Consider the following 14,443-nt stretch of genomic DNA (forward strand, 5'->3'; position numbering starts at 1 on the left):
TTCTCATAGGACAAGTTGCCACCAATTGATAAAATGAAACGACCGACCTTTTTTATAATATATATATATATATATATATATATATATATATATAAAAATAAACTACAACTAGTGGTCCCATATCCACTAGCCACCTAACCACATTCACAATCAACAGCGGAATAATAGAACCAATATCCAATAATAAACCAATAATAATCCAATAACAACCCAATATCATAGCATAAGCAATAACCAAATACCAAACAACAAGAAACAAGGAACCAGCAACCTAGCAATGTTTCTAATGACTCAACTCTAGCAACCTAGCAATGCCAGATAACATCCAATCGAGTCCCTAGAACATCCTCCTCTTCATTGCCTTGATTCCACGATCACACTTTGCCTTTACCTGTACCACAATCACAAATTGAGATGCATGAGTATTTGATAAACACTCAGTGAGGCAATTCTCCCATCTACTGGGCTATACACATAAGCAACAATGATTCTAAAGTTCCAAACAAGCAACAAACAAACACACAAACCAGGAAATCAAACATCGTCTCGCTGGAAGGGAGGTGTCGACCGACACCAGCCCAGTGTCGACCGACACTGGCTCAATGGTGTCGACCGACACTACCCCATAGTGTCGATCGATGCCCAATTTTGCTGGTGTCGACCGATACCAAGTGGTATCGATCGACACTCCCTCTGCAACTGCGATCCGCGTGAAGTCGAGAGTCGAATCTCGCTCCCAAATCTCCTCCAAATCGTCCAATACTCAAAACCCAAGCCTTATACCTCCATAGGAACCTGTATCAACCAATCCCAGCAAGAAAAACACACAAACAAGCAACAAACAAGCAAGAACAAGGGAATCAAGGGCTTAGATTAGCCATGGTCATGCACTCAACTCTTTGCAGGAAGATTCAGACCAAGAGCAACGAATCCAACCCTCCTAGCAAGCCACTAGATCCTTCCTAGCTCCAAAACACACAAGAACAGCTAAGAAAACTCACAAATCTCTCCCAAAATCGAAATCTCCTTCTTCTCTATGTTTCTTTGTCAAAAACGGCCAAAAGGGAAGAGAAAGGTCGAGTTCCCCTTTTAAATCCCTATTTTAGAGTTTCCTAAACCAACCACGTAAACCGGACGATTAAAAATCGAACCGACCAAACTGGCTACAACTAACGTCGATCGACACTTCATGTGGTGTTGATCGACACCCTCACCAAAATCTCAATACTAGGTTTGCGGGTGTTATAATTTTCTTTGGTTTTTCTAGTTAATGTGAAATTATTTGGAATAAGGGTAGTGGGTTAATTAAATATCTGTTTATATATAATTAATTGTATAGTTCTGAATAATTTAAATTGTCATATCTTAAACAATTGCATTCCGATTTTTATATTCTATAATCGAAATCTTCGTTTGGACATTATAATAATATTATGTAAATTATGACCAGGTGAGGGTACGGCATATATTTGTATATATACTATTAAATGGGGAGTACACTTAGGGCTAAAAAAAAAACACATAACATATATCCATGTTGCCAAACAGACCAACTTGACTATATATTTTCTATTTTTTTAAATTAAACTTCCCTAAAACAATGGTAACAATTATTATAAAAATAAATGATTAAGTTTTTATAATTGGTTATAACAATAAATACTTAGATTTAGGATCTAATTTTGGATATGGTTATACCCCATAAATAATTAATTTCGAATATATTAAGTTTTTCAAATAGTTTTCAAAATTAAATATTAAACATTTATAGTTTTCTAAAAACAGTTATTCGTTTATTAAATTTGATTCAAAATATTCCAGTATTTTAGGAAACTATATTAACTATAAATTATATATTCCGATATTTTAAAGAAAACAAACAACACACATGGCAGTAAAATTTTATAACATGAGTACCTTGAAATTTGTTTTTAAGTCATCATTATCTTTAAAAAGTCTATAAAATAAAAAACGAGACTACTCCGCAAAATGAAAAATACTTAGGGTGAGAGGGGAACCTTTGTATTCACTTCCTCTCCTCTCAACCAATCAGAATGTTCTATCTAATATTTTATTTTAAAAAACATCAAAATTAAATTTAAAAGCAAAACAAATTAAGGAAACAAATTATGTATACTTTTATTTAAGGAAAGTTAAATATTGGTTTGGTTTAGATTTTACAATTAAACAAGGTTATGTATTGGTTTGAGTTTATAAATGAGAATTAGGATTTATATTTTACAATTAAAATGAAATTATATGTCGGTTTGGGTTTACAAATGAGGTGGTTAGAGTTTAAATTTTACAATTATAACAAAATTATTTGTCGGTTTGGGTTTACAAATATGATGATTAGGGTTTAGATTTTCAATTAGAACAAAATTATATGTCGGTTTGGGTTTACAAATGAGATGGTTAGGGTTTAGATTTTACAATTAAAATGAAATTATATGTCGATTTGGGTTTACAAATTAGATGGTTAGGGTTTAGATTTTACAATTAGAAAACATTATAAATCGGTTTGGATTTATAAAATAGTGATTTAAGTTTTATTTTTATAATAATGTATACAGATTTTATTTCCTTATTTTATAAGGGGGTGAATGAAGCGGTTCACCCCAAGGGGTGAACCCAAGTATTGTTCCCACAAAATACCACATAAGATTAGAAAATTTAGATAACACATTCAATTTTCAAATTCTTAATAATTTTGGTAAGAGTTAATTTAAGAACATATATTTTGTAGAGTTCAGCTATTTTGGATTAAAAAAACACATAATTTTTTAAAATATAAAGAAAGTTTGGATAATTTCTATTAATTTTGTAAAAATTATATACTCAAACGGAAAATATGGATATCCCGTTAGAAGCTTTCCATACTTTTTTTTGACAACTAAATACAGATATTCTTTACCAATCTCTTATCCGCTGGAATAATATAAATATTATCAAATGAATAATAATAATTAAAAATTTATTATATACCAAAAAATTTACATTTCGTGTATACGAGATGTCCAAAGTATATATGCCTATGTTCTCTCATTTATAACTTATTTTTAGTCGTTTCCAGGACAACCGCTGATCTGATCCAAGTCTTAAAGTACTGATTAACACTCTAACACTCAAATATTCATAAACCAAAATGAAACTGAACCAAAAACCAAAATGACAAAAATTTGGGTTAATGATGTTATACTAAATAAATATGTTTACACATACTAAATAAATCATTCTAATTCTTGACATGTTATTACATGATAAAATACATTAAATTTTCTCAAATAAATCTTACTATTTTCAATTGAACTAGCATAAGTTCAAAATAAAATAAAAATAAAAATACATAAAATATGTTCTATAACAGTTAAAAATATTAAAACAAAAAAACATAATGTAATATAGGTGAACCATATATAAAATAATAAGAATAAAGAAGTCAATTAATTATGTAGTATTTTTATTATAACATATGATATATAATTATACTATGAATTATATTTATGTTTATTCCATACGGGAGTTTGAGAATGTATGTTTTTGTCCGTTCCAGTCCTGTTTTCGATCGAATATACAAATTTGTCCCATATTCGGAATGTCCTATATTGGGAATGTTTTCTTTTATGCAACGGAAATTTGAGAATGGGTGTAGGACATGATGGAACATAACAAAACGGAAAGAGAATTGTAACAACCCGTCCCGTGGACCCCACTAGCCTCACTGCTAGCCCGCTAGCCTCACTGCTAGCCGCCCAAACGGACCCCAAGCTGGCCCTGCAGGGTATCGATCCTAACCCATCACTGTGGAAATCCACATCCACCAGTACGTTATTGGTGCGCCAGGCGTTCCTCGAACCCTGGTCCCCATCCTTTAACAACCTTCCTACAGGACAAGCTGTCACCAATTGATCTGCAGCTCCGAGGGCTGCGGATGTTGAGGATTTTCCACCTTATGTTAACAGGATGGAGTGGTTGTAGATGACCGGTATGAGATTATTCTCAAGGGGTATCGGACCTAGAGAGGCGGATAGGTGGACATATGCAGTTGGAGCAGATATTTCTTTGTTTGGGGGTTAATCCAGTTGGATATTAGAAGATTAGTGGGCAGGTGTAACATTGCAATGTTATACTCGGACCACAGGAGGTACTTTGTGTCGAGAGATGTTTATAGTCGTTAAGGATTGTTGCTCCTAAGGGGATGATTATTCCCCTGGATACCGATAGCTCGAGGGGCTGAGGGCTCCGAGAGTGGCAGAGGGGATGATGTTCCCCTGAGGGGATGAGTAGTTCCCCTGATACCGAGATCTTGAGGATTGTGGTCCAAGAGTGAGACGGTATAACTCGAAGACGCTGGTCTGAGAGTGAGATCGGTATGGCTCAAAGGTTGCGACCTAAGAGAGGAAGAGTTGTGAGCAAGCAATGTATAGAACGTGAGTATGAACATAACGACGGAATGTAGACCTCGAGAGTGATGATGGTTTAATCTTGGATTTTTGGATGTGTTGACCTTTGGGATAGGGTTTTATGACCAGAGCGGTTATGAATGTTTGGCTGTGCGCCAGGATTGTGAGGCCGGCGGTGCTGGAGTCCCGAGAAGGGGAGTTACAGCAGGTTTGAGCCGGGAAAGGCATGTTTGCCAGATACATAAGTTCACGAGAAGCCTTCATGGCAGGATAAACTAATCGTTGCGACGATACTGGATGAAGTTCATTGGAGATGGACAGGGTTACTAGATTCAAGGTTTGGGTAATCTTGTTGGAGGGAATAAGTCAAGTGGTTTGAGCTAGCTGCCTGTAAAGCATTTGACGCGGTGAATCAGAATATGCGAACTTATGGTACTTGTTTGTTTTATTACGCTCGTATTGATGATTTACTGTGGAGAATTGCCAAGTGGAAAAGCTATCTTTGGAATAAGCTAACTTGTGGAAGTTTCCCTAACTGGCAAGTTACTAGAGGTTTTTGGAGGAACAAGAGGGTTGATATTCAGGTGGGGGAGAGTTGATGTCGGCATACTTGAGTGTTGGTTTAGTTGAGCTGAAGAAGTAACTAGAGGATTTATGGAGCAAGAGATTTATACGTTCTAGTGTATCACCGTGGAGAGCACTGGTGTTATTTATTAAGAAGAAGGATGAGAGTTTCCGCTTGTGCATTGACTAATGGGGTTCGAACCGGGTCACTGTCAAGAACAAGTACCCTCTTTCCAGGATTGATGAGTTGTTGGATCAGCTGGGAGGTGCTACTTGGTTCTCCAACGTAGGTCTGGCGTTGAGTTATCATCAGATACCGATAGATGAGGCAGATGTGAGAAAGACGGCTGTCAGGACGAAGTATGGGCATTATGAGTTCATGGAGATGCCTTTTGGGTTGACTAACGCGCCAACAGCGTTTATGAGATTGATGAACAGTGTGTTTCAGGAGTTTCAGGACGTGTCTGTCATCATTTTCGTCGATGATATCCTGGTATTTTCTAAGAGTCCTAAGGAGTATGCAGTGAATTTTAGGGCAGTTCTGGAGAAGCTGCGGGAGCAGAAGTTGTTTGCTAAGTTGAGCAAGTGTAGTTTTTGGCAGCGTGAGATGGGTTCGCTGGGTCACATTGTTTCTGCAGAGTGAGTTTCTGTAGATCTGGAGAAGATTCAGATTATCAGGGATTGGCCTAGACTACAGAATGTCACTGAGATCAGGAGTTTCCTTGGTTTGGCAGATTACTACAGGACCAGGAGATGAAGTCTCTGGTAGGGGAGATCAGTGCGTTGAGCTTGTGTGCGGTTTTTCTCGAGAACCATTGGGTTAGGAGGCGGCTTATAGAGCGGACCTTCTGGCCAGGGTGTGGTTGGCTCAGGAGAAAGATTTGGGGCTGGTAAATGTCTCTAAGGATGTTGATTCAGAGTATCATGTCTCCACTAATGGTACTATCTTGGTGCACGGTCAGATTTGTGTGCCCAAGGATGAGGAGTTGAGACAGGAGATTCTGAGAGAGGCTCATGTGAGCAAGTTATCCATTCATCCAGGAGCGACTAAGATGTACCGTGACCTCAAGAGGTACTATCATTGGGTCGGGATGAAGAAGGATGTGGCTAGTTGGGTTTCGAGGTGTGATGTGTGTCAGCTAGTGAAGGCTGAGCATCAGGTTCCTGGCGGGTTACTGAAGAGTTTACCCATTCCTGAGTGGAAGTGGGATATGATCACCATGGATATCGTGGTAGGATTGCCCGTGTCACGGATCTTTGATGCTATTTGGGTCATTGTGGACCGGTTGACTAAGTCTACACATTTTCTGGCCATTAAGAAGACTGATGGAGCAGCGGTCTTGGCTAAGAAGTATGTGAGAGAGATAGTCAGATTGCATGGGGTGCCAGCGAGCATTGTGTCTGATAGAGATTCTAAGTTCACTTCGGTGTTCTGGAAGGCATTTCAGGCGGAGATGGGCACTAAGGTGCATATGAGTACAGCTTATCATCCCCAGACAGATGGACAGTCTGAGAGAACGATCCAGACGCTGGAGGATTTGCTGAGGATGTGTGTGTTGGATTGGGGTGGCCATTGGGCAAATCACCTGAACCTGGTAGAGTTTGCTTACAACAACAGTTATCAGGGGAGTATTAAGATGGCTCCTTATGAGGCTTTGTATGGGAGGCCATGTCGTACACCATTATGCTGGACTCAAGTGGGGGAGAGGAGCATGTTTGGTGCTAGTTTTGTTCAGGAAACCTCAGAGAAGATTCGGGTTCTCAAGCTGAACATGAAAGAGACTCAGGATAGACAGAGGAGTTATGCTGATAGGAGGAGGAGAGATCTTGAGTTTCAGGTATGAGACAGAGTGTACCTCAAGATGGCCATGTTGCGGGGTCCGAACAGGTCATTGTCAGAGACTAAGTTGAGTCCGAGGTATATGGGTCCATTCAGAGTGATTGAGCGGGTTGGACTAGTGGCATATAGATTGGAGTTACCTGAGGTTATGCGCGCATTCCATAAGGTTTTCCATGTGTCTATGTTGCGGAAGTGTCTCCGTGAGGGTGAGCAGGTGTTGGCTAAGATTCCTGAGGATCTTCAGCCTAACATGACAGTGGAGGCGAGACCAGTGAGGGTTCTCGAGAGGAGGATCAAGGAACTTCGGAAGAAGAAGATTCCTTTGATGAGAGTCCTGTGGGACTGTGATGGTGTTGAGGAGCAGACTTGGGAGCCTGAGGCAAAGATGAAGGCAAGGTTCAAGAAGTGGTATGAGAAGCAAGCCGCGACTTGAGCTTGTTTAGCCTGGTCCCATCTGTAATCCATGGCTGGAGCGGGAATGGAGTATTCCAGCCCATCTCTCTTGTTACTCGGTCGCTTGAGGTGGTTGGTTGTGCGACTCAGTAACAAGATGAGGTGGTGTTTGGGGTACAAAGTTTCCGTGAGGCGGGGTTGTGAAGAGAAGTTTCCAAAAGTGGAAAGTTTCCAAAAATGGAGAGTGCTAAATATGGAAAGTTTTGTGGGAGTCAGAATTTGTCCATTTTAGCGGTGGGAAGCCTTGGAGGGGCTTTTGTGCCTTTGTGGCGGACTTTCGAGTCAGAGTGCATGTGTGTGGCGGTCTTGTTAGACATTGTGTGGCCTTTGTGGCGGGCTTTTAGCCAATTGTGTGGCCTTTGTGGCGGGCTGTTTAGCCAGAGTGTCTTTGTGACGGTCCTTCGGGACAGATGGCCTTTGTGGCGGGCTTTTTAGCCAGAGTGTCTTTGTGACGGTCCTTCGGGACAGATGGTCTTTGTGACGGTCCTTCGGGACAGATGGTCTTTGTGACGGTCCTTCGGGACAGATGGCCTTTGTGGCGGGCTGTATAGCCAGAGTGTCTTTGTGACGGTCCTCTTTAGGACATTTGTTTGGCCTTGGTGGCGGTCCTCTTTAGGACATTTGTTTGGCCTTGGTGGCGGTCCTCTTTAGGACATTTTGTTTGGCCTTTGTGGCGGCCCTTGTGGCAGAGTTATGATCCTTGTGTGGTCATGAGGTATTCCAGTGAGGGGAATATGTGGTTGGTAGGACATTGAGATGTTTTTACGCGAGCCACGGGAAGGAAACCTGGATAGGGATAGGACTCAGACGTGTTCAGAATCGTTTGCTCGCGACTCTTGGGGGACTTAGGTTCTCCTAGTACTGCCATATTCAGAGACTTTGTGGCTCAGGAGTATGGTTGGTATATCGACTTCGGATGACGATCCGGGGGAGCGCTATAGGGTGGCAACCCGAGAGACAAATTTGGACTTTTCCTTATATATTATGGCATGCGGGCTTCAGCCTGATGAGGAGCCAACATTTGGCATGCAGACTTAGGTCTGATGAGGAGCCAATAAAAACTCAAGGTTTAGGCCTACGAGTAAAGGAAAGTCCAAAAAGTCAAGAGCAAATGACGCCTGGAGCGTGAGTCTATCGCCTAGAGGTGACCTTCTGTAGATCAATCGGAGGAGTGCGGGCCGTGGAGACGGTTGCACGGGAGTCCTTGGCTGATGGTTGTTCGGGATTCGAGGACGAATCCAGTTTGGTGGGGGAGAATTGTAACATCCGTGAACCGGAATCCCGGTTTGGGAGTTGCATCAGTCGATGTAGATGGTGCATCGGTCGATGCATGTGCAATTCTGCGCGTTTTGACTTAAGTCAAACGCTGCATTTTGGGTGAAGGAAACCCTTAACTTGTGAGTTTTGTCTCATTCGCGTGGGGAGCCGCTTTTGAGAGAAACGAGAGAGTAAGAAAGTGTTCTTGGTGTTCTTGGAGATTTCTGGAGATTTGAGGCGTTTCTTGGTGAGATCTGTAGCTGGGATTGTTGTAGGAGCTTCCTAGAAGCGTGTTCTTGCTTGTTTTTTGTTCAGATTCGTCTTGGCACAGGTAAGTGCATGACCATGGCTTATCTAAGCTAGAAAAACCTTTAACTTGCTTGTTTTGTGTTGTTAGACTTGTTAGATTGTTGGTATGGGCGTTAGGAAGCTTTCTTGTGGCTTGGGAATGAGTTTTTGTGGTTGTAGGAACGAAATCCGGCGAGAAGCTTCGGGAAAATCATGGTGCTCGGCGTTGCGTCGATCGATGCATATCTTGCATCGGTCGATGCAAGTGCGAGGACGGCGCGTAAAACTCTAGGGGTTTTGTGTTACGTCGAGCATGCGTCGGTCGATGCAGACTGGGTATCGGTCGATGCAAGTTACACTTGCATCGGTCGATGCAGCTTCTGTGTCGACCTATGCTTCCCCATTTAGCATCGGTCGATGCATGTGTGGTGTCGGTCGATGCTAAGTCCTGGTTTGTTATGGTCGTTTGTTGATTGTTGTGTGTTGGTTATTGAGACTCTATTGCTTGTGTGTATAGCCCAGTAGATGGGAGGATTGCCTTACTAAGTGTTTATAAATAACTCATGCATTGCAATATGTGTTTGTGGTGCAGGTAAAGGCAAAGTGTGATCGTGGAATCCAGGCAATGAAGAGAAGGATGTTCTAGGGACTCGGTTGATTGTTTATCTGGCATTGTTAGGTTGCTAGAGTTGAGTCTTAGAGCATTGTTTAGGATTGCTGGTTATTTGGTTTATGTTGTTTGGGAACATTGGTTAGGATTGGAATTAATACTGGATATTGTTGATGTTATTGGTTATATTATTATTGGTTATTTATTGGTATTGTTTTTCCGTTGTTGATTGTGATTGTGGTTAGGTGGCTAGTGGGTATGGGACCACTTGTTGTAGTTTATATTATTATTAATATTTATTATTTATTAAAAAAAAAAAGGTCGGTCGCTTCAAGAATTATGTCCACCCCTAAATATTCGTATTTGTCTTAAACGGTTTTCATCGTCGTTAATTTGATAGTTCACAAATTTCATAGAATATAACCAATCATTTCTCTGATTTAGTTTGTTGTCAGTCCAACCATTATGTTGTTCCGAATTTTAAAATATCAGTGAAACCATTATTAATTCAAATTTTCAAACATTGATAAACTAAACCAAAAATTAAACTAAAATCTCAATTAGTATGAGTTTGATTATAAATACTAAAATAATTTGGTGTTGGTTTATAAACATAAACACGCACGTACGTGCGGGTCCGAACCTAGTTTTGTATTATGTAGAGTATGTCAACACTTAAACCTAAATGCTCTTCTTCTTCGTTGCTTTACCTTGCAGCGCTGCTGGTAAGAGAAGTTACAGTTTTTTTTTTCAGATTTAACCTCAAAACACATATATTTCCATTGATTATACACAGATCTAATCTTAGTTTAAAGTGATTCAACAAATTTTTTAACGATTCTAGTTCATCTGTTATTCGCTTCCTAACCCGAACCGTACGCTTCTCAAGCGCTGTAAAAACTCAGATCTCTTCCTCTTCGATTTAGCTCCGATCTCTTCCTCTTCCATGTAGTTCCGATCTCTTCCTCCTCGACTCGCCATGCGTCTCTCCAGCCGACAGGCTGACCACCATCACGCTTAACCCTCTGATTCTGATCTAAGACCATCTCCAATGGTTTTCCCTATTTTTACCTCTAAAATAGAGGAACTCTATCTATAATAGAGGTGACTTTGCTCCAATGGATACCTCTATTCTTTTTTATAAAAAAGAATATTCTGTAGAGATTCCTTTTTTATTTTATTATTAATACATTTTACTTATAAAAGTTGCAAACTAACTCATTTATTTTAGTATTTGTGAAAATTACATAAAATTATGATATTATTTAAATTTTTAACATTCATAAATATTATTTAAACGCTTATAGTTGTGAAACATAAGAGTAATGCTTCTGTACCAAACCAAATTTTGACTGTTATTTTTGTTTATCTGATATGAGAATTGAATCTTACACAAACTTTCAGTATTGTGTTGTTCAATACAAAACCTCCACTTCATTAAATTATTATTAAATTATTTAAATATATATTTTATTTATTTTGATCATAAATATAAAAGTGTTAAAAGTTCAAGGACCATTTTATAAATAAAAAAGTTTAATTCTATTATAGAGTTCCTCTATATATAAAGGAAAAAATAGAGATCTCTATTATAGAGGTAGAAATAGAGTTGGGTTGGAGTAGATTTTACTCTAAAATAGAGTTAAAAATAAATATAGAGGTGGGTTGGAGATTTGTCGAGTACTTGTTCCGTCTTTTCTCTTCTCTTTCTCGCGATTTGTCGAGTTCAGATTAAGATTTAGACTATCACATTCGTTCTTCATTTCCACTGCTTATCTCTTAGGTCATACAGATTGGAAGCGTTAAACTCAAACCACTCAACCGCTCTTCTTTCTCTGCCTCTGTTTTCTCTCCGTCTCTCCGATTCACAAGCTTTAGACAGCGAAAGATTCTCACTGCCGTTGTTTCGTCGTTGAAGAACATAAACAGATCCGACGCCACGAGACCACCGAGAAGCCTTGGAAGAAGAAGCATAGCAAGCAACGGGAATCGTCGACAAACGGCATTTGGTTGCGGCGGTTGAGGGCTCACTAGTAAGAGTGTCAAAATGGGTAGAAACTCATGGGTTTACCCTATTTGTCTATTATTTTAACGGGTATGGATTAAGTTTTTATACTCATATAAATAAATGGGTATTGATGGGTTCATCCAATGGGTTTGTGGGTTTAATGGGGTAAACCCATTAGGGTTATGGGTTACCCATGGGTTAATAAAAAAAAAACAAATTTAATATATATATATATATATATAATATAATATAATATAATATGTAAAATATCTTCTTTTTGCAACTAATATGTATATATTAATATGCAGAATCTGATTGGATCATCTAAAGAAGATTCAAATGTTTTTTTATTTTAAATTAATAATGGTTTTTATTTTAAATTAAGAATGATTTATTATTTTGATTTTATGGATTTTTGGCTTTAGGATTTTAGGATGTTTTTCTATTTTAATATCTAGATATTATTTTATTAAGCTTGAAAACTTTGGTTGGTTCTATAATTCTATTTTATATAATATGTTATGGATTTAATATTAATTATTTTATTTTATTTATATATGGTAACCCATATAACCCATTTAGCCATTAGGTTTTATATTATTGGGTTTGGGTATATAAATTCAACCCATTATAATAAATGGGTCGGGTTGAACCTGTCCACGAAAATCTCCAATCCATGTGGCTATGGATCGGGTCGGATCGGGTCGGATTATCTATTTTGACACCCCTACTCACTAGGGTGATTAAGGTTTTTTTTGGTTGATTTTAGCATCCGGTTTAAGTGTGATTTAGTGGCCGGTTCAATTCTCTAACAATTATTCAACTCTCGGTTTGGGTGGTTTGTTAATATTAATATATATTAATTTAAAGAAAAATTGTCACAAATAACTTAAATAAATATTTATATGAATTTTTTTTAAATTTTTTTTAATTAATTTTTTGTAATTTGTTGCAAAAATGTCCCAAATCTGTGAGATAATTGTGGTCACAATTTAGTCTCTAGTACACGACCATATTATATTGTCATAAAATGGTCGTAAATTTATAATTATTTTGAGACTTACTTATTTTGTGACCGTTTTTTAGCGACTATCACATAAGAGTAAGAAGAGCAATCGTATAGCTACTACGGAGTCACAATTTTCGTGACTAATTTTATAACAGCCACGAATTTAATCACAAATATTTTATGTGACAATTTTGTGACTAAATACAGTCACCAACCAAGTTTGACTAAATCGTGGCTATACCAAGTCACAAAGTCATCACGTGACTTAATCGTAGCTATATAAAGTCACAAAATTATCACATGACTTAATCATAGCTTTATTAGCTACGAAAAGTTACCAAGATTTAGTGATTATTTAATAAAAAATAATTTATTAGTATATCCAAATTTTAAACACAACTCTAAAATCCTAAATTTAAACAAAAATCTAGTTACCAAAGTATATCCTTAAACTAAAATTTTGAGTCACTATATTCACATAAATACTTTACATAGAATTATGTTTTAAAAGTTAGGTATTTAAAATCTTATCAATTTTTTAACCCCAAACCAAAAAATTTAATCATTATAATAAATTTAAATTATATAATAATTACATTTTTCATATTTAATCAATCATTTCCTAACTTATAACTGTAAACATAAATTATTAATAAATATATTGAACAAAGAAAAGTAAAATTAGATTATAAAAATATATAAATGTTGCAAAAAAGATACTAGCTTATCATTGGTTGTTCCATAAAAATGAGGATCACTACATAGTTGATCATCCACCATTAATAAACATTGAATCTAACGGACACAATACCTTTTTTTATTTTTGTTTCCTGAGTAAATGGAAGTTATTCTCTCTTCTTCTTTATTTTTCTATTACGCTGATTTCATTTTTTTTTTCTTCTTTTTTTTTTCTTTTTCTTTTTCTCTCTGTGTCTAATCCTTTCTTTGTTTCATTTTTTTCCCCAGATCTCGCTGTTCGAACCTCCACCACTGCTTTTTTGAGCCGCCGTTCACCACCACCACATAGTGAGACGTTCAGCGGTGTCGTGATGGAGTCCGATCCAAGTTCCGCTTGCTGCAATTTCTTTAACGACAATGGTGAAACCATCACCATCTAGCCACCACCATTTTAGAAGAATAACAAGAAAGTTTCAGATCCTATTTTTGTTTTCCAACGAAATCCTCACCCTCCAGCCACCGCCACCTTAGAAAAGAAGAACAAGAAAGCTTCACGTTCTAGATCCGTCGCACAACGAAACCCTCACCCTCCAGTCACTACCAGATCCGACGCCACAAAACCACCGGAGAGACTTGAGGAAAGAAGCGCTGCTGTTGAAACCTTTTTTATTTAATTATTTTTTAGTGAAAATCAATTTTGTAAATAAATTATTGTTTTTTATAAATAAATTATTTTCTAGATTTTAATAAATAATTATTGTTTTTTTGTCTTTTTTTATTAAAATAATAACAAAGTCACGAATATTTATGTGACAAAACCGTGGTAAATCAGCTACGAAATACGCGTAATAAAACTGTGATTACGTATCTACGAAAAAAGTCACGAAATAAATTAGCTACGACGCTATACCAACAAATTTTTTGGGTGACCAATCGTGACTATTTTATCATATAGCCACGAATGTTTTACCTCAGCCACTAAAATATTTGTGGCTATACATATTTATTTTATTAGTGGCATGATGGTCCTTGTCAAGACAAAGATATTTGGTGTGCGGTGATTGCTCTTGAAAGACGTGCTGGTAGTGATGAAGTTTGGGGAAACGTTGAATGGGCTAATATTGTGCTTACGGTTCCCAGCTCTTACGTTTTCGTCAATAGTCTACTAGTTGCACTTTAATCAAATATAATCATTTTTTTCGTTTTAACCATTGCCAATGACACTTTTTGTGTTTTACTCTTTAATATATTGTTGCTTTTATACTTCAATTAAATTATTGGCAATAGCAACAATGAATACATCCAATTTCAATAATTTTTAGACCGACATGTG

This window comes from Camelina sativa, chromosome 20 (genome assembly GCF_030686135.1).
Source record: "Camelina sativa cultivar CO46 ecotype springtype chromosome 20, ASM3068613v1".
NCBI lineage: Eukaryota > Viridiplantae > Streptophyta > Magnoliopsida > Brassicales > Brassicaceae > Camelina > Camelina sativa.